The sequence below is a fragment of the Cherax quadricarinatus genome, chromosome 52, assembly GCF_038502225.1.
Source record: "Cherax quadricarinatus isolate ZL_2023a chromosome 52, ASM3850222v1, whole genome shotgun sequence".
NCBI classification, from domain to species: Eukaryota; Metazoa; Arthropoda; class Malacostraca; order Decapoda; family Parastacidae; genus Cherax; species Cherax quadricarinatus.
The window spans coordinates 28,588,864-28,611,838 of NC_091343.1; positions in this window are offsets into that span (position 1 = coordinate 28,588,864).

The window sequence follows — 22,975 nt, forward strand, 5'->3', positions numbered from 1 at the left end:
GGCATAAGTTGGGGTCTGTGTTGCATAGTATATCTTCCCAGCTTATATCGGTTAGGACTTGGTTTACTTGGTCCCACTTTATGTTTTTGTTATTGAAGTTGAATTTGGTGAATGCTCCCTCGTGACTAGTCTCATTATGTCGGTCTGGGGCTCCGAGCATACATGTCTGAACCTCAATTATGTTATGATCTGAGTATATTGTTTTTGATATGGTGACATTTCTTATCAGATCATCATTGTTAGTGAAGATGAGGTCTAGTGTATTCTCCAGTCTAGTAGGCTCTATTATTTGCTGGCTTAAATTGAATTTTGTGCAGAGATTTAAAAGATCGTGTGAGTGTGAGTTTTCATCAGAGCTGCCTCCTGGTGTTATTACTGCAACAATATTATTTGCTATATTCCTTCATTTTAGGTGCCTTAAGTTGAAATCCCCCAGGAGCAAGATGTTGGGTGCAGGAGCTGGAAAATTTTCCAGACAGTGGTCAATTTTTAACAGCTGTTCCTGGAATTGCTGGGATGTTGCATCCGGAGGCTTGTAGACTACCACAATGACTAGGTTTTGGTTCTCGACCTTTACTCCTAAAACTTCCACTACATCATTTGAGGCATTAAGCAGTTCTATGCAAACAAGTGACTCTGCAATGTACAGGCCAACCCTCCCCCCGTTTTGCCTGTTCACTCTGTCACATCTGTATAGGCACTGAGACAGTTTGTGTCTCTCCTTTACACAATAAGAGCATTTCACTCTCGCTGAAGGTGGTTTAGACCCAGTATCTTGTTGCATGCATACATTGCATTTCTTAACATACTCTGTAATATCTGTTGAAATACGAGGCCAAAAGAATTTCAATCTAACTTGCTTTACAGAACGATCTGAACAAAGGTGTGCAGCACCTGGTACATCGTGAACTAGCTGCAAGGATACATTCGCTAGTGACTTTGGAATTTCTAACCAATGTAGACTTAGGCTAAGAGTACCAAGTTTGAGAATGCTAAACAGCAAAATTTGGTTCATGACAAAGTCATTAATGGGAGCTGGTGGTTACACTGAGAGAGTTCGATCTTCCTTTAGCAGGAAATGAAGCAGACCAGACCATTTTGGATCTGTTTTTTGAGCATTCTTTACATCCTCTGCGATAGGGGCCTGTCACCAACTTTTTTCTTTCGTCCGATTTTGTTTCTTTTTGATGTATGTGTAGAAGCCTTTTTTAATATTTTTTGACAAAGTTTCAATAAGATCGGCCAACAAACAAATGAGAAACAAAATATTTACTGAGTATGGCACTTGTCAGTAGGCCTCTCGACAGTGGCACTCCGAGTCACTAGGCGCGCACTCCCCACTGATTAAGTAAGTAAGTAAGTAAGTAAGTTTATTCAGGTATACACAAATACAGTTACATAGAATTATCATACATAGCAGCATATGTGTAGAGAACCTGGGATAACCCAAAAAAGTCAGACAGAGTGACTTATTTCCATTGGGGTCCTTTTACCTTAATATTATAATATAAAGGTTATAAAATTTTCTTATTATCATACTAAAAAGACTATCTACTACACCAAGGTCATTAAGACTATCTACAATACGAGGGTCATTACAATGTAATGTCGGTAAAACAATGTAATATACCTTGTCTTAATGCCGAAAAAAAATTAATTTGGTATGCATTTTGACATTCACTGAAATATCTGCCTTTTACCCCCACAAAATCAAAATTTTTTGAGATATTCAAGTGGCTTAACATTACAAATTCAGTCACACTTTGTTTTTTGTTACCTGTGAAAATCATTACTATATAATCATTAATAATGGAAGGGGTTGCAGCAACAGGCTAAACTCTTTCTTTCGAGATATTGGGGAAGACGCGAGCACACCTAAAAAAAAAAAAATCGCTAAAATCGCGCAAATATAAGTGCAATATAAGTGATTTCTTACTGTTTGCCCTGTAAATTACAACGTTTTCTTTAGTAATAGACAAGAGTAATAGAGAAAACTTTTCTCTTATAGTGAGGGACTTGCGTAAATAATTGACTGCGTCCCACAATCCACCACCTACACCCTCGTGTATAATATGTCAAATAATATTACTTTGGGCGTCTTTATTATGCTTTTATCTTCTTTATCATATTTTTATTATCATTACTGAATAAATGGTATAGGCAGATAAAGTTTTTTAGTAATAATGACGTCAATAAAAAACATATTGTGGTCGATCAGTGTTCAACGGGAAGACAAAATGGCAGAAAACCTGATCAACAAAACTCCAAGGATGTGACAGGTCTGTAGGACTTTTTTCCTCAGTGCCATACGAGGGAAAGAATTGAGCATTTAAACATGGCAGACAGGCATCCAAACAGCAGCTACTGCCAGACGTACAACTAGCAAAGTGAAATTCTCATCTTTACTGACGTTCATCTGTTGACAGTAGCATCATATCTGTACCACCATCATATCACCTGTACCAGTGCTAACAAGAGGGAAACACAGGAGACATCGTCAAATCAACAGTACAAAACTCCAAGGTTATAGGACGGTTATCCCTCAGTGCCAGTCGTGGGAAAGAAGTGAATAGTTTAACAGTCAAGGTTAATGTTTTGGTATCTGACCTATATTCAGCTGACCAGTGTACAGTGAGAGAATCATAGCAGAAAACGCCAAATATATCTATAAACTCAGGGAAAGTCAGGTTGTAGGTGGCGGTTACTTCCCTCAGTGTTTTAAAAATGGCAGTCAACAACACGACACAACCCCCGATAAATGATGGAATAGAGGGGGATTTGGAAGGATAAAACCATTGATTAAACCTTTCTGGTCTACCAGAATGGAAAGGAGTTAGAAGTTAATAGGTGAAGCTGGACTGTGAAGTGAGGTGGGATGGGGAGTGTGTAATAAGAGGTTAACTGAAAGGGGTCATTCGTCTCTCGACCTGCGGGGAGAGAGGACGCTTCTACAGGTTCTCTTGCACGCCACCTGGTGAGGAAAACAGCATTAGCACCAAGATGGCGGACCGACTGTACCGGCGCATAAATACTGTCTGCATTGAGCTGGTTAGAGGATCTTTAAGCAACGCCACGATGAACGTTCTCCTGCCAAACATTATCAGGGACTGTTATGGCATCCCCAATGAAGAGCTGTATGGTGTGGCACTGAACGGTATGTCAAGGGTCTTCGTGAAGTTCATGAGGGCTGACTTCTATTCTACCATCGTCGACGAATTCCAAGAAAGGCGGATGAGTATCAACACGGCAGTGGAAGTATGCTTGCATGATGTGTCTAAGTATTTTACTTGGGTGAAGGTAAGGAATGTACCTTTTGAGGCAACAGTCTACAGCCTACAAGATGTGTTCAGTGGTTATGGGACTGTACACTCGACGAGCATGGGAATGTGGAGGGACGGCCCTTATGAGGGGATGCCGGAAGGATCCTTCACACTGAAAATGACCCTGAGGAGACCGATACCATCATATGTTACATTGCATAACCATAGAACACAGGTTTTTGTACACTATGTGGGGCAGAGGAAGACGTGCCGTTTATGTGACTCTTATGAGCACATGGTGGCACAATGCCCCAGGAGACAGGGCCCTAGGCGTCATCAGACAGCTTCTGTGGATACGCCATTAGAAGCCACGGATGTTGTGACGGGTGAAGTGGAAAGCCGGGGTACAGGCCTATGGAGTGAGGAGGTCGACAGGGCAGAGGTGGTTTTGGAGACGTGTGTTACACTACCAGTGGAAACGGGGGGGGGAGGGAATATCGCTGTCAGACAGACCGTTAGATAATGCAGAGTCAGCTCAGGACGGGATTTTGGAGGCTGTGCTGAAGGATTTTTTGGAAGAGTCGGAGCATGGTGTGGAAAGTGATGTGAGGTCAGGTGATGACAAGGTGATGGATGAACAGAAGCAGGGTAAGGAAGACTTGAGTGAGGTTCGAAAGGAGAGCAATGTGGTGGTGGAGGTCCATCAAGAAGATGTGGTTGCAGAAGAAATGTGTGTAGAGGGTAGCTCCCGCAAGAGATCAGCGGGGGCATCAGACATGGACGAAGTCCTCACACCAGCGCAGAGGCCTGGGAAGAAGATGTGGGCAGCTGTGGTAGCAAAGGCAAGTCCGGGAGGAGGGGGGGCAATGGGAAGCTAGGTGGGAAGGGACAGGGAGGGGTTGGAGGGCAGGAACGAGGGATTGATAGAGAAGAACCGAGACCTATGAAAGGAGGACCAAGTAAGCCTCAGCGGCACAGGGGTAAGCCGCCATTCTTGTAAAATTCAGGTGTGTAACTTTCAATGTAAACGGTCTTAAAACCGAGGTCAAGAGGGTATGGTTAGAGTGGGTTTTGAGGAGATTTAGCATTGATGTCTGTTTTTTGCAGGAACATAACCATAGGTTAGGATGTGAGTTGTTGTTGAAAGGTTATAGGTTGTTTACATGTGATGCTTTGAGGTTGAAAGGAGGTGTGGCTGTGGCGGTAAAGGAGACCAGTCCTTTGCGTATCCTGGGTTGGGAGGAAGGGGGAGGTGGGAGGGTTGTCAGGGTGGATGGGTTTTGGGGGGCCAGGAGGGTTAGTTTTGTAGGTGTGTACATGCCAGCAACTAGTAACACTAGAGTGAAGGTGGATTTTGTACGCGAGGTTCTGGTATATCACTTGAGAGGTTTACCTGCTTTTACGGTGATTGGTGGGGATTGGAATTGTGTCATTAGGAAGGGTGATGTGGTTCCGAGGGGGGCGGGTTGTGTTTTGGGGGTTCTGGGGGATGTTTTGCTAGATGTTGGAGTGGTAGATGTGGTGGGAAGTAGGGGATATGGAGTGGAGCACACTTTTATTCGTAGGGGATATGAGGCACGGTTAGATAGGATTTATGTTAGGCAGGGCATAGGTGTGGAGAGGGTGAGGACTATCGATGTGGGTTTTTCTGATCATCGTGCTGTTATAGCAGATTTGAGGGTAGATGGCATAGTGAGAGTTTATGAAGGATACTGGAAATTAAATGTGAGGCTACTTAGGGAAGAGGGTGACCCTACGGGGTTTGAAGATTGGTGGAAATCCTTTTGGGAGACTAGGAATATGGAAATGGATTTGCTGGATTGGTGGGAAATGAGGGCTAAAGTTGAAATTGCGAAATTTTTTAAAGTATGGGGTAAGGAGATGGCTAGGTGGAGCTATGGCCTACAAAATTATCTTGAGGGTCAGTTAAATGACTGTTATGCAGAGGAATGGGTGGGGCGGAGTGAGGACATGGAACGTTTGCGAAATAGGTTGGCGGAAATTCACAATGAAAAATTTGAGGCAATTCGAGTTAGGGCAGGGTTGGAGGATGTCTTAAGGGGAGATAGGCCATCGGGTTTTGTATTAAGGAGGTTTAAGGAACGGCAGGCGAAGACCACCTTGGCGTATATTGAGGCAGGTACAGGGGGGGGGGTGGCTTTGAGGAGGGTCAAGGCCTATCCACCACGGAAAATATTAGTTTGTATGCAGATTTTTGGTTTAGGGAGAAGTGGAGGAGGGTTGGCGGGGGAGTGGGTGAGGGACGGTTTGGGGATGAAGGGTTTAATAGGGTATTAAGTGAGCAGGACAGTGACAGAATCGAGGGTAGTATTAATGTAGAGGAGGTGGAGGAGGCAGTTTTTGGGATGTGCCAGGGTAAAACCCCAGGCATAGACAGAATACCAAACGATTTTTATAGGTATCATTGGGGGAGTGTACGGCATTGTCTGGTGGGGGTTTTGAATTGTATGTTAAGTAGTGGGAGGATGGGGAAATCACAAAGAACGGGTGTCACGGTTTTAGTGCCCAAAAAGAAGGAATGCCGAGTTTTGAATGATTACCGTGCGATTACGTTAATGTGCTCGGATTACAAGATTTTTGCTAAGGTTTAGGGCAACAGAATGAGGAAAGTGTTGGGTTTAGTGTTACATAGGGGACAGTTGGGAATTCCGGGAAGAAGGATGAGGGATGGACATGGTTTGATTAGGGATTTTCTAGAGAGATGTACGGGAGGGGGAATACTAGGTTTAGATTGGGTGAATGCTTATGATTGCGTGGACAGAGATTTCTTAGGGGTTTGCTTAGAGAGGTTGGGGTTTCGGGAGGGGGTAGTGAGGTGGGTGAACACCCTGTATGATGGGGCAGAGGTGAGGGTACAGGTCAATGGGAGGTTGGGTGAAAGTGTACCAATGGAGAGAGGTTTGAGGCAGGGCTGTCCGATGTCACAGCTGCTCTTTGCGTGTGTGCAGAATCCTTTTTATGAGTCTGTTGAGAGGGTAATGAACAATCAGGAGATGGAAGGGGGGTGCAAAGGGGCCATCGTTGGGTATGTGGATGATACTACTGTTTTGCTAAGGGGTAAGGAGGAGTTAAAGAGGGTGGGTAGAGTGATTCAGATGTTTGGTATGAATACCGGAATGAGAGTTAATACGGTGAAATCAAGGTTACTAGAGGTCGGTAATTGGATAGGGGGGGGGGGGCTTGGGGATAGGGTTAGGATGGACAGTGGTTGACAGAATCAAGGTATGTGGGATATGGTATTTGGCGGAAGTGCAGGCATGCAGAAGGGTAAATTCGGAGTCTGTCACGGGTAAGGTTTTAAGTAGACTAGGAGGTTTAAGTGCGAGGGACTTAGCTTTACATCAGAGGGTAGTGGTGGTAAATTCACTTGTCTATAGCAAGGTATGGGGGGTGGCAGAGGTTTTTCCCTTAGAGGTACGAGATATTGTGGAAATGCAGAGGAGGGTGCTGAAGTTTGTGTGGGGATTTGGGAGGGCATGGTTAAGTAAGGAGGTAGTTATGACGGATGTTCGGAGAGGGGGTTTAGGTTTGTTGCCTTTAGGACTGAGAGTAATGGCTGTATATATCAAGTGGAGGTATATGAGGGAAGGGGGTGTGAGGGGCGCTAAAGTAGGAAGAGTTATGGAGGAGGCACGTAAATGGTGGAGTGGGAAGGAATTGAGGGTTTGTGAAGATATGTTGAGATTTTTATTGACAGTGCAACAGGTGGATAAAATCAAAGTGAAACGGTTGGTGAGGGTAGTGAAAGGTCAAGGAATTATGCAAGGGGTAGCCGTGTATCCAACATATGATTGGGGGGTTATTTGGAAAGATTTTAGTAAGCTTCGGATACCGGCTAGAGTAAGAGAATTAGTATATAGGTTTATCATGGGGATTCTGGCTTCCAAGGAGGTGTTACGTAGTATGGGGTTTGTGGAAGAGGCTTTTTGTCAGGTTTGTGGTGATGTTGAAACGGCGTTTCATGTGGTCTTTTTTTGTACCTCCTTGGAGGGGGTGAGATCATGGATGGGTGGGGTTATCAGACTGTTGGGGGGGGGTCGTTTGCCGCTTTTAAGGGCTTTACTACTAGATGTAAGGGGAGTGCCTAGGGATGTTGGAAGGGCTATAATGTATATCATAGTGGATTATCTGGACATTTCATGGGGAATGAGGGGATTAAGGGGTGATATGAGGATAAAAGCGTTGGCGGCCAGATTCTATAGGACGAAGTGTAGGAATAAGTTGGTTTATGGGGCGTCCTGGGAAAAAAGTTTCCCGGAAGGTTATAGGAATCTCACTGTGGGTTCCCTTAGGCGGGGTCCCTGAGGATGGACAAAGGAGTGGTCTCCTTATGGGGGGGGTTGTTTTTGGTTTATCTGGAACTGATGTAGTGTGTAAGAGGAAGGTAGTGAGAATTAGGTATGGATGGTACGCCATGTTTCACGAGAATGTTTGTCATAGTGAGATATAAGTGTGGTTTCCAGGGTTACTTTTCTAAGCCTGATGGTTATGTTCACTGGGTTTAAAATTTCCTTGAAAGCCAGGATACCGAGCCCTTAGGATCTCGTTTTTAAGTAATTAGATTGGCACGTTGGTATCAACACAAAATTTTTCTGAGATACGTGTCAGTTCTTTTGGGACTGGCACATTACAGCAGCCTTATCCTTATAACTACTCTAGTCTTATTTTAGTCTCGGGTTCTTTAAATAATTTACATAGCCTAGTATTGTACCGCTAATGTGGCATGTGGTGTATTATCTTGCATTTTGAGTGTGAACTTCACGATATGCAATGTTTTGAATGTTTGTAATTCATGGTTAACATTAATATTTGATATCATATTGGTGGTGTATATTCTTCTACTTATTACAGTGTATGTGTATAGGAATGTAATGTTTCATATCTGTTTTAGTCTGTAAATTTTGTTTTTGTCTTGTTCATGCACTACCAACTTTTAGGTTTTGATGAGGTCAGGGTATGACCTTTCATTAGGATAATTCAATGTATGTTATTTAGAACGGTGACTGTACATACGGGGGGGGGGGGTAGAAGTGTCAGCTGTGTCTGCACTGGCAATAATGATTATTATAAAAGGAGGGTTTATAGGTTATGTATATGGTTGTGGGTTATGTATATGGTTGTAATATGGCCTTGATCTATGGTGTTCTTAAAATGTACCGGGATTGTGTACTAGAGGTTTTGTAATATCTAGTATGGTTTTTAATTTTATACTATTATCATTATTGTATTTGCTCTGTTTTAAATAAAAATATAAAAAAAAAAAAACTGGAAGGGGTTTGTGAAGTTTTTTTTTTTTATATTTTATTTAAAAACTTTACAGCTTGATATTAAATAAAGATATAAAATGGGTACAGTAGGATCCTCAATCCTACACAACATACACTAACCAATTATTAACAACACATTGTAATTGACATAAAAGAGGTTACCCATATACACTCACAAAATTTTCCATATAACATACTATGATAAACAATATAAACTATAACTATATAAACTATATAAAATATAAACTATATACAACTTTCAGATTTGTATAGTTAACATAGTATGACGGACATATGACAAAGGTTCACAACCTTCACAGGAGATAAACAGAGTAATAACCTTACATCACAGATCGACACCATGCCTAACCCTTTTAGGGTAGGGTAGGTGCCTGAGCCCGAGCCTTTAGCTCATAAGACTGTCATTCCCATTTGCTCCCTTGGGGCGTGGATGGCAGACCAGAGAGGCCTAGCTTGTGGCTAGGCCTGGGGACAATTGGTCCCAAAGATGAGGAGGTACTTGTGCCTTCTCCCATGGGAGACTTAGGTCTCAGACACTCCCTAAAGAGGGAGCCAAGGCCGGGCCACCACTTGGACAAGGCCCGGGCCGGGAGAATACCGGCTAATCTTTAACTAACTAACTAACTTACATCACAATCTCAGTTAAAAACAATTACATGCTCTTCCCAAAATTAACCCCTATACAATAAGAAGTACCTAAGCACATACATACGTGCCTCACTACAATCTCTCTTTAAGCATTGAAAAAAAACAAAAAAAAATCAAATCCTAAGCCTCACACTTATACTAAATAAATATTAACAAATATTACTAAATATTACTACAGCCTCTTCCAATGCCTGAGCACATTATATAAAATCTGAGACTAAACCATACTGTCCGATTACAAACTTTTAACGAGGCATTACAAATTTATGGAAGTCATTAGCATTCCATCTAGCAGCAACTGGATGAGCACATTATATAATGGCAAAATAAAGACAGTACACTCGCTAAAAACCCACAACACTAAACACAAACATAATTTAAATAGCCTCTCATTGCAATACAATTATCGCACATGAAATATGCCCAATAAAGGCTATAAACGCACACTCTACATAAGCCCTAAAGCTCTTCACGGTCTTAAAACTATAATCTTGACACCATTCACACTTAATACATGAAGAAGGTCATGACGACCCTGACACATCAAACACAGAATTCTCCATTCGGTACTACGTAATTACTTGATATCACCTTTGCTTTCTGTGCCCACTTGCATGCTACATACACGTATGCCACTCATCTACACCTTCATATACCCACATACACCTTACTATTTGTGAAGTTAAGGGAAAAGTGAGCAGTGAAGAGGGTATTGAAGAAGAAAATTTACTAGTAATTCATTGGTGATTGCTAAAGCAGATACTAAGTGTACTAGGTGACTGGAAAAGAGAAATAAATATTATTGTATATGAATAAAAAAGTTAAGAGCGAAAACGGCAGGCATTAGGGGGGTACAGGCTGCCATAATTATATTTATCTTTCTTCTTCAATTCCATGAAGAAAGAAATCAGTCATGGGGGCTGGAAAAGGTGAATGGAGTAACAGCGACCTGGACAGTAAAAGCCCAACAGTTGCCATCCTACCAGAAAAGTAAATGTCACTATCGCCGCAAGGTATGGCACACCACATACCCAAACAAAAACAGTGGCACACAGCTCTTATTGTAGTGCTCTTAAGTGGTGATATCCAAATTAATCCAGAACCTCAAACTATGGTGCAGAGGCAAAACAGACAGATAAATGACGGTGATAATGAAGGTCTAGTAGCTAGGAATGATAACCTTAACTCCATATGTAATGCATACATAGGTCAATGTGAGACAATACAGCCATTAATATCTCAAATATTACCAAACAGGTGCATACACTGTTGTGAGGGAAAAGTTCAATAGATAGGAGTAGCGAGGGAGTATATAGTAACAATAGTTTCATTGCCGGCCACTTGTTAAGGTAGGGTAAGTCAAGTTCCCGCCTTTTCTCCCCCACCCCTAAAGTGATAGTTTGATTGCCGGCTGCTTGTTAATGTAGGGTCAGTCTAGATCGCACTATCCCTTCCCCTCCCTCTTCCCCCCCAAAAGGTGACGTGTGGGGCTGTGGTCAAACAGTAAATCATTCGACTCACAGCTCCCAACACTACTGTAAGTACATGCCTGCCTTGTATTCTAGTGGATTTATTGGTTGAAAGCGTCACTTTTGACCAATAATAAACTTAGTCCTTTCAGTCTTGCTCTAGGTTGACTGTTGTAATAATCACCACATCTTTTGGGTATTGTACTTGCCATGGAGAGAGATTTTTAAGCAGTGGGTAACCTGTCTATCTTTTCAGCTTGGATGACAGTGAGGGTCACCTGTCAATCAACGAGAAGAACGGATGGAGATGGACTAACGTCCAGAGACTTCCCCATTTTGGATTTAATTACCTGTGCACCTGTAGGAAATTGCAGGACGTAACCCCACATCATTGCAGCGGTAAAGAACCTGCTTTCCTCTCATCGGGATAGAATACTCTAGGCTCTATCTACTGTGAAGAACTAGCCAGTGGGTCGTAACCAACACCTGCGACCCCCATCCCCCATCATCAGCAACGGCTACGATTTCAACAACACAGTGTCACCAACACCAGACACCCCTATATATATTAGCGTTGAATTAAGTTATCATTTATATTTTTCATTTTTCATTTTCTTTAATGTAGGATTAATATTTCATATTTAAGTGTTTTATATTTTAAATTTCTGTATAATAAAGTGTTTATGTTTGTCTGTTATTATTTCTTTTTCTATTCATTAATTTTCCTGAGGAGGAGCCAGCCTTAGTAATACTTACTGAAGTTGTTACAGGGCTGAATAAGCCTTCACAAGTGGCGACCTTGCCAGGATCAACTCTACTGAATCAAGATTCAACTCCATCTCGAATCTACCATTGGAACTTCAACGCCTCATACCACAGACGGTTACCACCAGCCATGAGTAATCATTCTCTATGGTAGGACTACAGTACAGGTATTTAAAAGATTTGGTGATTGTTATGGTCTCAATTTATTGTAAGTCAAGTCAGGCAGGATATAATATTTAATTCTGCCACTTTGAGCTTGAAACACTTTTGAGGATTAGACTCTAGGGACCCGAGATTTTGCAGTGATAATTTGTTTCATTGAGCTCTTTATTATATCAAGGGAACTGTCATAGGACACTCTTGATTTGTTGGTGAGAAGATTGGATGGTCAAGTGACCCCATTCTACTTACTGTGTGCTCGGAGCCGGCATAGAACCCTTCGTTTTCATTAATGCATGTTGTTTAATTGAAGCAGGGATCGAGACCTCTGGTTTATTTACAGTTTGAGCGGAGCAGGAATTGAACCCTCCGTTTTCTTTAATACCCGTTTCATTTCCCCTGGTAGTTTAAGCTATTCTTGCAAGCATGGAGGAATACCAGTTTTGAATGAATGCTGGAAGTAAGTTAGGAATAACAGGGAAAAATTTAGAATCTTTCATTAGTGCTAAGATCCAGGAAAGACTTGAAAAAGAGAGAATTGAGAGAGAAGAGAGACAGTTAGAAAGGAAAAGAGAAGAAGTAAAGGAGAAAGAGAGAATCGAAAGAGAAGAAGTAAAGGAGAGAGAGAGAATCGAAAGAGAAGAGAAAAAGGAGAGAGAAAAAATCGAAAGAGAAGAGAAAAAGGAGAAAGAGAACCTTGAAAGACAGGACAAAAGAGAGAGAGAGAGAATTGAAAGAGAAAGCCAAGAAAGACAGTTAGAAAGAGAGCACGAAGACAAAAAGGAGCATGATAGACTTGATCGTGAGGAAAGAGCTAGAGAACGTGAGGAAAGAGCTAGAGAGCATGAGTTAATAGAGAGAGAAAAGGATCGCGAGCTCGAAAAATCTCGCTTTGAATTAGAGAATAAAAAGTTAACTTTTACACAACAACAATTAGAGGAAGGAGTAATGGAACAACGTGCAGTCAGTGCACATATTCCAACAACTAATTTACCTCCCTTCACAGAGGGGGAAGACATAACTTCATACATTATCAGGTTTGAAAATACTGCTACCCTCTGTGAATGGCCTGCTGACACCTGGGCTACCAGGTTAGGAATGTTATTTTCTGGTACAGCCTTGAATATCTATGCAACTTTGTCGCAGGATATCATATGTAATTATAGCCTACTGAAGAAGGCAATCCTTAAAGCATATCAGAAAACCACTAATTCTTACAGGAAAGATTTCAGGTATGCCACCTTACAGCCTGGCCACAACTTTCAACAGTTACAGGTAACACTCTTTCGTTTGTTCGACTTTTGGATAGAGAGTTCAGGAATTGATCACAGTTATGAATCTCTTCGAGACTTCATGGTTGCTGACCAGTTCCTGACAGCTCTTCCCCATCAGATACGAACATTCATCAGAGAACGTAACCTGATTAAGGCTGAGGAAGTTGCTGAGGCTGCTGACCTGTATGCTGAGGCTCACAATTCCTATAAATACCTAAAGGGATCGAACCCTAAGGGCAAGGGTTCATCAGACCTTAAGAAATCAAAGCCTCTAGTGGAAAGTAAAATGACTTCTTTTATTCCTGTTTGTCATTTGTGTGGTGTTAAGGGACATAAACGTCCAGATTGTCCTTCTAAGAAGGTCCAAAAAGTTGGAAGATGTTTTAAAGACTGTAATGACCAAGCACCCTTCTGTTCAGGAACAGTTAATGGACTTAATGTATCTACTATTTTACGAGACACTGGATGTACATGTATAGTCATTTCTGATAAGCTGTTCCCTAACCTTAAAGAAACTCATTCCTCTGCTATACTTTCAGACTACTTGGGCCATATGGACACTTTTCCTACCATCCGTTGTTACATTAGGTCTAAATGGTTCACAGGTTGGTCTGAAGCCGTACAAGCTCCTATCACTTCTTGCTCCGTATTAATAGGTAATGTTAAAGGTGCCATTCTTCCTTCTGAGGTTGACCTTTCATCACCAAAGATGGATATAAGTGTTTCAGATCATCTTCCTGTAGAGTCAGAGAAGCCCCTCGAAAGTTCAGATGAAACAATGTCTCGTGAGATTCATGTGGGATTAAAAACCAGTGATGCTACTCACGAAAGCGAGGTAGTAGGATCACCGGTTCACTTGTTAGATGAAAGTGAAGGTATCACCTCCGATACCATAAATGTCTTGACTAGGGCTCAGACCAAAGCCCAGGCTTCTCCGACTATCCATCTTTGATTTTCCCTGACTTTAAGCCTTTAGATATATCGAAGGACTCCTTTGTCAATTTACAACGTAATTGCCCTTCTCTTCAGAATTGCCATAATGCCGCTAAACAAAATCAAGTTATCCAAAGGAAAAACTTTTCATATAAATTTGAATATATAAAAGGTATCTTGTACAAGTCAGTATTCAAATTAAATTCAGATGAGACAGACTATTCCATCTTAGTTGTTCCAAGTCAATGCAGAGAGACTGTTCTTAAAATGGCTCATGACCTGCCAGTGGCCGGACATTTCTCGCATCGTAAAACCTTAAATAAAATTAAGGAAACCTATTTTTGGCCAAAAATGTCCTCAGATATCACTACCTATTGTAGATCGTGTAAAGTTTGCCAACTGTCATCCTCCGGAGGTATAAGGCGAGTACCTATGGTCAAAATGCCTATCTTTACAGTACCGTTTGAAAGAGTAGCTATTGACATCGTTGGTCCTTTATCTCCACTTTCATCTGGGGGGCATAGATATATATTAACATTAGTTGATTATGCTTCGAGTTTCCCTGAAACCGTTCCCTTAAAGACCATAACTACTACAGAGGTGGCTGAAGCCCTTTTGTCCATCTTCTCCAGAGAGGGCATCCATAGAGAAATTTTGTCTGACCGTGGGACACAATTCACATCTGACTTAATGCAACATCTATACCAAGTTCTGGGAGTGAAGCCTCTCTTCACCACACCCTATCATCCCAGCTGTAATGGGAGGATTGAGCGCCAGCATTCGATTCTAGAGTCCATTTTAAGGAAACTTTGCTCCCTTAAACCTAAGGAGTGGCATCGTTACCTACCCTGTGCTTTGTTTGCCATGAGGGAAGTTCCCAGTGACTCTTTGGGGTTTTCCCCTTTTGAACTTCTCTATGGTAGATAGGCCAGAGGCCCATTGTCCATCCTTCATGACTTATGGACTAATGAGGAGGTGAATGCTGAGGCTCAGTCTTCTTACCAGTTTCTCCTTGACCTTAGATCCAAACTTGAGGAGACCTCTGACATAATTTCGAAAAACTTAAGCTTGTCAATGGACCAGTACAAAACCTATTTTGATTCCAAAAGTCTGAGGAGAAGTTTTAAAGTAGGAGATGAAGTTCTTGTACTTTTGCCTATCAAATCAAATAAATTATTAGAAGCATGGAAAGGTCCATATAAAGTATTAAAAATTTGTGGGAAAGTTGACTACCTCATAGAAGTCAAGGGGAAACCTAAGCTTTATCATATCAACATCCTTAAGAAATATTACCGAAGAAATTCGGTTAACTGCCTTAATAACTTTGACTTAGTTTTTCCACACGAACTTGATACGACAACTGAAGAATGTAAAGTGTGCGTAATTGACACCTCTAACTTAGACTATGATGAAGAACTACATAACTACATGACTTGGTGACTCTTGACCACTCGGACGCAACAAACATTAATATTAATGAATCTTTGGATGATCATAAGAGACATTAACTTCTTCAATGTGTGAGTAACTTTTCAGACGTCTTTACTGATATTCCAGGTGTTACCTCCACGGTAGTCCATAAGATTGACTTAGTGACGGACAATCCTATCAAACGAAAATTATACCCAGTTCCAGTTCACCTTAGGGAGGCATTTGACCGAGAGGTAGACAAATTATTAGAACTAAAGATCATTGAACCTTCAGTATCTTCATATTGTTCACCAGTAGTCATGGTTAAGAAGGAGGATAATTCATATAGACTTGCTATTGACTTCAGAGGCCTTAATGCTATAACTCGGTGGGATGCTGAGCGGATGCCCTTAATAGATAGCGATCTACACAAATTTTATGACGCTTCCTTCTTTTCAGAGATTGATATTGCGCAGGCATATCATCAAGTAATGTTAGATCCTTCTTCTAAGCAGTACTCCGCTTTTCCTACACACCAAGGACTGATGCAGTATAGAACTATGCCCTTCGGTTTGGTAACTGCCTGTGCTATCTATGTGAGACTGATTAGAAAGGTCTTGGGTAATATGCCAAATGTTTCAGTTTATTTTGATAACATTTACGTAATGACATCCACGTGGGGCGAACATATCCAAACATTAACATCAGTTTTGCGTAGGTTACGCTCACATGGCCTCACTGCCAAGCCGAAGAAATGCTTCCTTGGGTATAACAAGATTAGATATCTTGGACTGATACTTTCTAATAACTCTCTGCAGCCTCTCCCCAGTAAGATCAAAGCTTTATTACAATTTAAATTCCCCAAAACCAAGAAGCTCATGCATAGCTTTCTTGGTTCTGTAAATTTTTATGCACGGTTTATCCCGAACCTTACTGATCTTACAGGCATCTTATCCGACTTCGTTAAAAAGTCTGTGATGGAACCTCTTAAACTTTCCGACGTAGCTCAGGAAAAGTTTAATGAGATTAAAAGTATCTTTAAGAAAGACAATATACTTAAGATTCCAGATATTAATAAAACATTTTGTTTAAGAACTGATGCCTCCAATACTGGCTTAGGTGCCTTGTTACTACAATACCATGATGGTACTCCCTTCCCTGTATGCTTCCTAAGCCGGAAACTCCTTCCCGCAGAAACGAGATACTCCACCATAGAAAAGGAATGTTTGGCCCTTGTGTGGGGTATCTCCAAACTTAAATTTTATTTGCTAGGAAAAGAATTCATTTTAGAAACGGACCTCAAACCTTTGATATACCTAGAAACTTTTAAGGGAACCAACAGTCGCCTCTTGAGGTGGACATTGGCACTCCAGGCTTTTAAGTTCCATATTATGTATATCAATGGTTCATCAAATTATTTCTCTGACTGGTTAAGTCGTAACAGTCAGTAGAAGATTTCTTGCCTTACGTGACTTCCACATGTTAGAACTTTTTCCTCGCCTATTCTTCTTATACTCCTTGACTATAAGTCTTGGTATGGGGAAGTGTGAGGGAAAAGTTCAATAGATAGGAGTAGCGAGGGAGTATATAGTAACAATAGTTTCATTGCCGGCTACTTGTTAAGGTAGGGTAAGTCAAGTTCCCGCCTTTTCTCCCCCACCCCTAAAGTGATAGTTTGATTGCCGGCTGCTTGTTAATGTAGGGTCAGTCTAGCTCCCACTATCCCTTCCCTTCCCTCTTCCCCCCCCTCCCCGAAAGGTGACGTGTGGGGCTCTGGTCAAACAGTAAATCACTCGACTCACAGCTCCCAACACTACTGAAAGTACATGCCTGCCTTGTATTCTAGTGGATTTATTGGTTGAAAGCGTCACTTTTGACCAATAATAAACTTAGTCCTTTCAGTCTTGCTCTAGGTTGACTGTTGTAATAATCACCACATCTTTTGGGTATTGTACTTGCCATGGAGAATGATTTTTAAGCAGTGGGTAACCTGTCTATCTTTTCAGCTTGGATGACAGTGAGGGTCACCTGTCAATCAACGAGAAGAACGGATGGAGATGGACTAACGTCCAGAGACTTCCCCATTTTGGATTTAATTACCTGTGCACCTGTAGGAAATTGCAGGACGTAACCCCACATCATTGCAGCGGTAAAGAACCTGCTTTCCTCTCATCGGGATAGAATACTCAAGGCTCTATCTACTGTGAAGAACTAGCCAGTGGGTCGTAACCAACACCTGCGACCCCCATCCCCCATCATCAGCAACGGCTACGATTTCAACAACACAGTGTCACCAACACCAGACACCCTTATATATATTAGCGTTGAATTAAGTTATCATTTATATTTTTCATTTTTCATTTTCTTTAATGTAGGATTAATATTTCATATTTAAGTGTTTTATATTTTAAATTTCTATATAATAAAGTGTTTATGTTTGTCTGTTATTATTTCTTTTTCCATTCATTAATTTTCCTGAGGAGGAGCCAGCCTTAATAATACTTACTGAAGTTGTTACAGGGCTGAGTAAGCCTTCAGAACTGTACTAAAGTACGCAAGAAAAACAGAAAAGACACCTTATGTAAAATGTGTAAGGGGTGGGTGCATGATGGATTTATGTACAATTATAGTAACGGTGCCAGAATTCATTTTGTGTGTAACAAATGCACTTTGCCACAGTTACCCTTTAGCAATGATGACATTGATTTACCTAATTTTAATACAAATGACTCATTGCCATATATTGATGATTATAATTGTTTTATGAAAACAGGCCTTCACTTTATTCATGTCAACGCAAGATCACTTCTTCCTAAATTGGCAGAGATTAGGATTCTAGCTAACAAAATTAGGGCAGCAGTTATAACCATCTCTGAATCCTGGTTGGATGATACGGTGACTGACGACGAGGTCAAAATAGAAGATTACAATACAAAACCCATAGATAGGAACAGAAAGGGTGGTGGAGTATGTGCCTACATTAGAAATGACTTAGCTTACAACCCAAGACCTGATTTAAATAACAATAACTGGAGTTTCTATGGTTTGAAGTGCTGCTTCCCAAGACCAAACCCATCTTAGTAGGAACTAGTTACCGCCCTCCCACCCAGGACCAGTTCTTAGAAGATTTTTCCAGAGTATTGTCCGCACTCAAAAACAATTGCGAGACAATAATACTGGGCGACTTCAATATCTGTTTTCAGCAGCACAATAACGAGCTATGCAAAAGGTAAAAGCAAATTCTAGATTTAAATAGTTACACTCAACTAATTAATACATCAACCCGGATCACACAGTTCTCAGCCACCCTAATTGACCACATACTCTGTAACTACTCTGAGAGCATTAGTCAGTCAGGCGTCATTACCACAGGTCTTAGTGATCATTTCATCATTTACTGCACCAGGAAAATCACTAGGGATAGGATAGGCCTACACAGGACAATAAAAATGAGGTCAACTAGAAACTACAATAAAGAAACACTGGTAAATAGGCTACACAATTGTGACTGGACAGAGATAACAAGTTGCACGGACGTAAACGATGCCTGGGAAAAATTCAAAACAATGTTCACTACCATCCTTGATAATATTGCACCAGTTAAAGAGGTTAGGATTAAACGAAGAACTGAACCCTGGATGACTACTGAGATATTAGATAATATGAAATTCAGAGACCAGCTGCTAAAATGATTTAAAGCAAACAGACAGGATATTGCAGCACTAAATTAATTCCAAAGGGTGAGGAACAGAGTGCAGAGACTTATAAGAGTAGCAAAGGCAAAGCACTATTGCTCAAAAATTGAAGAGTATAAGCATAACCCCAGAAAGCTCTGACAACAACTAAAACAGTTGGGGTATAGCCATAAGCCAGTAGATAGGTCTAACATAGTACTCACTATCGATGAGGTATGCCACGAAACATCTAAGGTGGCAAATTGCTTTAATTCCTACTACACATCTGTTGCATCAACACTAGTAAGTAAACTACCAGCTGCATCAAATACCTTTAACACAGACTCTGATAAGTTTCAAACATACTATACCAATAAAGGGGTAACCCCAAACAGTTGTCAACTAGTAAGTGTATCTCATGACTTTATTCAAAAAGAACTAAGCAGGTTAAACCCAACTAAGAGCACAGGCCCTGATAACATCCGGTCTAAGTTCCTAGAAGATGGTGCTTCTGAACTGTCAAACCCTATTGCTCACATAATAAATCTATCAATCACTACTAATACCGTACCGGAGGGGTTCAAGGAGGCCAGAGTTACTCCTATCTTCAAGAAAAATAGTAGGTCTGATGTCAGCAACTATAGGCCTATTAGTATACTCAGTATAATATCCAAAATTCTAGAGAGGGCGGTGTACTCTCAAGTAGTTAAGTACCTTAATGACAACAACATTCTCCATAGCTATCAATCGGGCTTTAGAAGATCTTACTCAACCGACTCCTCCCTAATTAATCTGATGGATTACCTGAGAACTGAAATGTCAAAGGGGAACCTCATAGGTATGGTAACCTTAGGCCTGCAAAAGGCCTTCGATACTGCCAACCACAATATATTATGTAAGAAACTTCAAGCTATCGGTATAGGTTCTGTAGACTGGTTTAAGTCCTACCTTAGCAACAGGAGACAAATTGTCAAAATCAACAAAACGGAATCAGAACCCCTGCCGATAACATGTGAAGTTCCCCAAGGTAGTATTCTGGGTCCCTTATTATTCTTATGTTATGTCAATGACATGCCTATCAGTGTCAAGTGCAAACTCCTACTGTATGCAGATGACAGTGCCCTGTTAGTGTCAGGTAAAGATCCACAAGATATAGCTAATGTTTTAACTCTGGAACTGGAGTCCTGCAGCAAATGGTTAGTAGACAACAAACTATCATTACACCTCGGGAAAACTGAAGCCATTCTCTTTGGCACGAAACATAAACTGAGAAGGGCAAATAATTTTAATGTCCAGTGTAATGGGGAGCCCATCACTTTGGTTTCATCAGTAAAATATCTGGGAATCCCCTTTGACCCATGCATGTCAGGAGAATTGATGGGGAACAGTGTAGTAAAGAAAGCGAATGCCAGACTGAAGTTCTGTATAGACAAGCACAGTGTCTACCTACTGAGGCTCGCAGGACCCTATGTCTAGCCCTCATACAATGCCATATGGATTACGCTTGCTCTTCATGGTACTCTGCCTTGACAAAAAACTGAAAGATAGACTGCAAATCACCCAGAACAAAATCGTAAGATTCATCCTGGGACTGGGACCAAGAGAACATGTAGGCCAGGATGAATTACAGCAGTTGGATATGCTGAATGTTGAAGACAGAGTAAAACAACTGAAGCTAAATCATGTTTATAAAATTGCTCACAAACAGTGTCCAGAATATCTTGCTGTCAATTTTGTCAAGGTTGGGAACCAAAGCAATCATAGTACTAGGGGGAGAGAGCACAACTTTATAGTACCCACAGTCAGTGGCCAGGCTTCAAACACCTTTTATTGTACAGCAATAAAGGAATGGAACAGACTGCCTGCACATGTCAAATCCAGTCATAGCATGAACCAGTTCAAGAAGAGTGCCAAAAGGTGTCTGATGAATGTAGCTACAGAAAGGGAGGGGAATGATTTTCCTATTTTTTAGCTAACAAACGTGTAAATTTTACCTTATTCCTAGTAATGACCCTCGTATTGTAGATAGTCTTAATGACCCTCGTGTAGTAGATAGTCTTAATGACCCTCGTGTAGTAGATAGTCTTTTTAGTATGATAATAAGATGTTATCTTCATTGTAGAATAATAAGAAAATATTATAACCTTTATATTATAATAAGGTAAAAGGACCCCAATGGAAATAAGTCACTCTGTCTGACTTTTTTGGGTTATCCCAGGTTCTCTACACATATGCTGCTATGTATGATAATTCTATGTAACTGTATTTGTGTATACCTGAATAAACTTGCTTACTTGCTTACTTATTGACGACCAGATTGATGAAGAAGCAATTCTTGTCGCTGCCTCTCCTCTCTGCTATAGCTCCTCCTTGGAAAGTATAATGGAGGTGAAATTTGCAATGAGATCCTTAAAAAGTTATTTACTTTGTACAAGATCACTAAGTCTACTATCGTTTCTCACCATCGTGTCGGTAATGGCTTAGCTGGAAGTACCGATAAGAAAGTACTCGATGTCATACGAGCGACAATTAATCCTAACAGAGACACATGGATGAAGTAATGCCTGATGTTCAGGTTGGAATCAATTGTGTATATAATGTCTCTATAAGAGATACACCACATTATGTCTGGTATGGTGTAGATAAAAGCCTACTCTGCTAGTTGCTATACTCTAGTCTGGAGTTTACCTGGAGAGAGTTCCGGGGGTCAACGCCCCCGCAGCCCGGTCTGTGACCAGGCCTCCTGGTGGATCACAGCCTGATCAGCCAGGCTGTTACAGCTGGCTGCACGCAATCCAACGTCTAGTTATGACGAAGATGATTAATTATTCGTATCCGTATAGTTCAAAGTGTCTTTAGAACAGTGGTTCCCAAACTTTTTCAGCTTGTTACCCAATTTAACATGCCACATAAAGCATGTTACCCCTTTCACAAAATGTTGTTATTATTGATATATATGGCTGAATTAAAACACTTGAGATATTTTCTTTTATTTATTGTATTTGAACATTGTGCATCTCTAATGACTATTACCAAAGATGTCAAGAACATCAGTGGGATGGATGGAGTTGCATACTTGAAGCTAGTTTAGGAATTCTTGGCTTCGTGGTTGAAAGTGCCAGCCTGGCATTGTTTGCAACATTCAAGCGAGTCCTCTTTTTTGTTTTCATACCCAGCACAGTTGAGAAGCCCTTATCACACAGATACGTTGTTGAGAATGATACCAACAACTTCAAGGCTCTCTTGGACAGTGTTGGCGAGTCAGGTAGTCGTGAAATCCAAAAGGAATCTGCATTTTGGTTTTGGAATTCGATTTTCAAGGCTTCATTGGCTCGCATTGTGATCCACTCCTCCTTTGCAGGGAAATCATCATCATGAATGGCATCATCAGGTACAGAGAAGGGATGAATGATCCACTGAAGAGTGGCTGTTTCTTGGTCACTCTCTGGAAAGTAGTGATGCATGCTTGTTTCAAGCCCCTTCAAATGGTCGCTCATTTCTTTGTTGATGGTCTGTAGAAGTGATCCAGTATCATGACTATTCTCCTCAACAAACTGGTCTAGGGTGGGAAACTGGGCGATCACTCCTTTCTCCAAGCGCCGAATCCAGAGTCTCAGTTTCCCCAGAAATGCAGTCACAGTGTGATGGGCATCAATGACAGTCGTGTTTCGGCCCTGGAGTTGCAGATTACCACTGTTCAGCTCCGCAAATATGTCAGCCAAGTAACAAGGAGAATTTGCCATATGAGCTTTCCTTGATCTCTGTTGTAACTTGGGACAGGATATCTGATGCCATGTCATCGACTCGTCGGCGGATGGTGTTGTTTGATAGAGATATGACACTCAGTTTCTTCGCTTGATCCTCCCCACATACTTTGCTTACCATCTCGTATGCACAAGGCATAATCAGATTCTCTGCAATGGTGTGGCATTTCTGTTGTTCGGCAATTTTATATGCAACACAGTAGGATGCTTCGACCGCAGCTTGAAGCTTTTGGCTTGAATTCCAGATGAGCTGAACTGGATATTCTTCAGTGCTACAGCCTGGCACTGAAAATAAGCCTGATCCTTATTT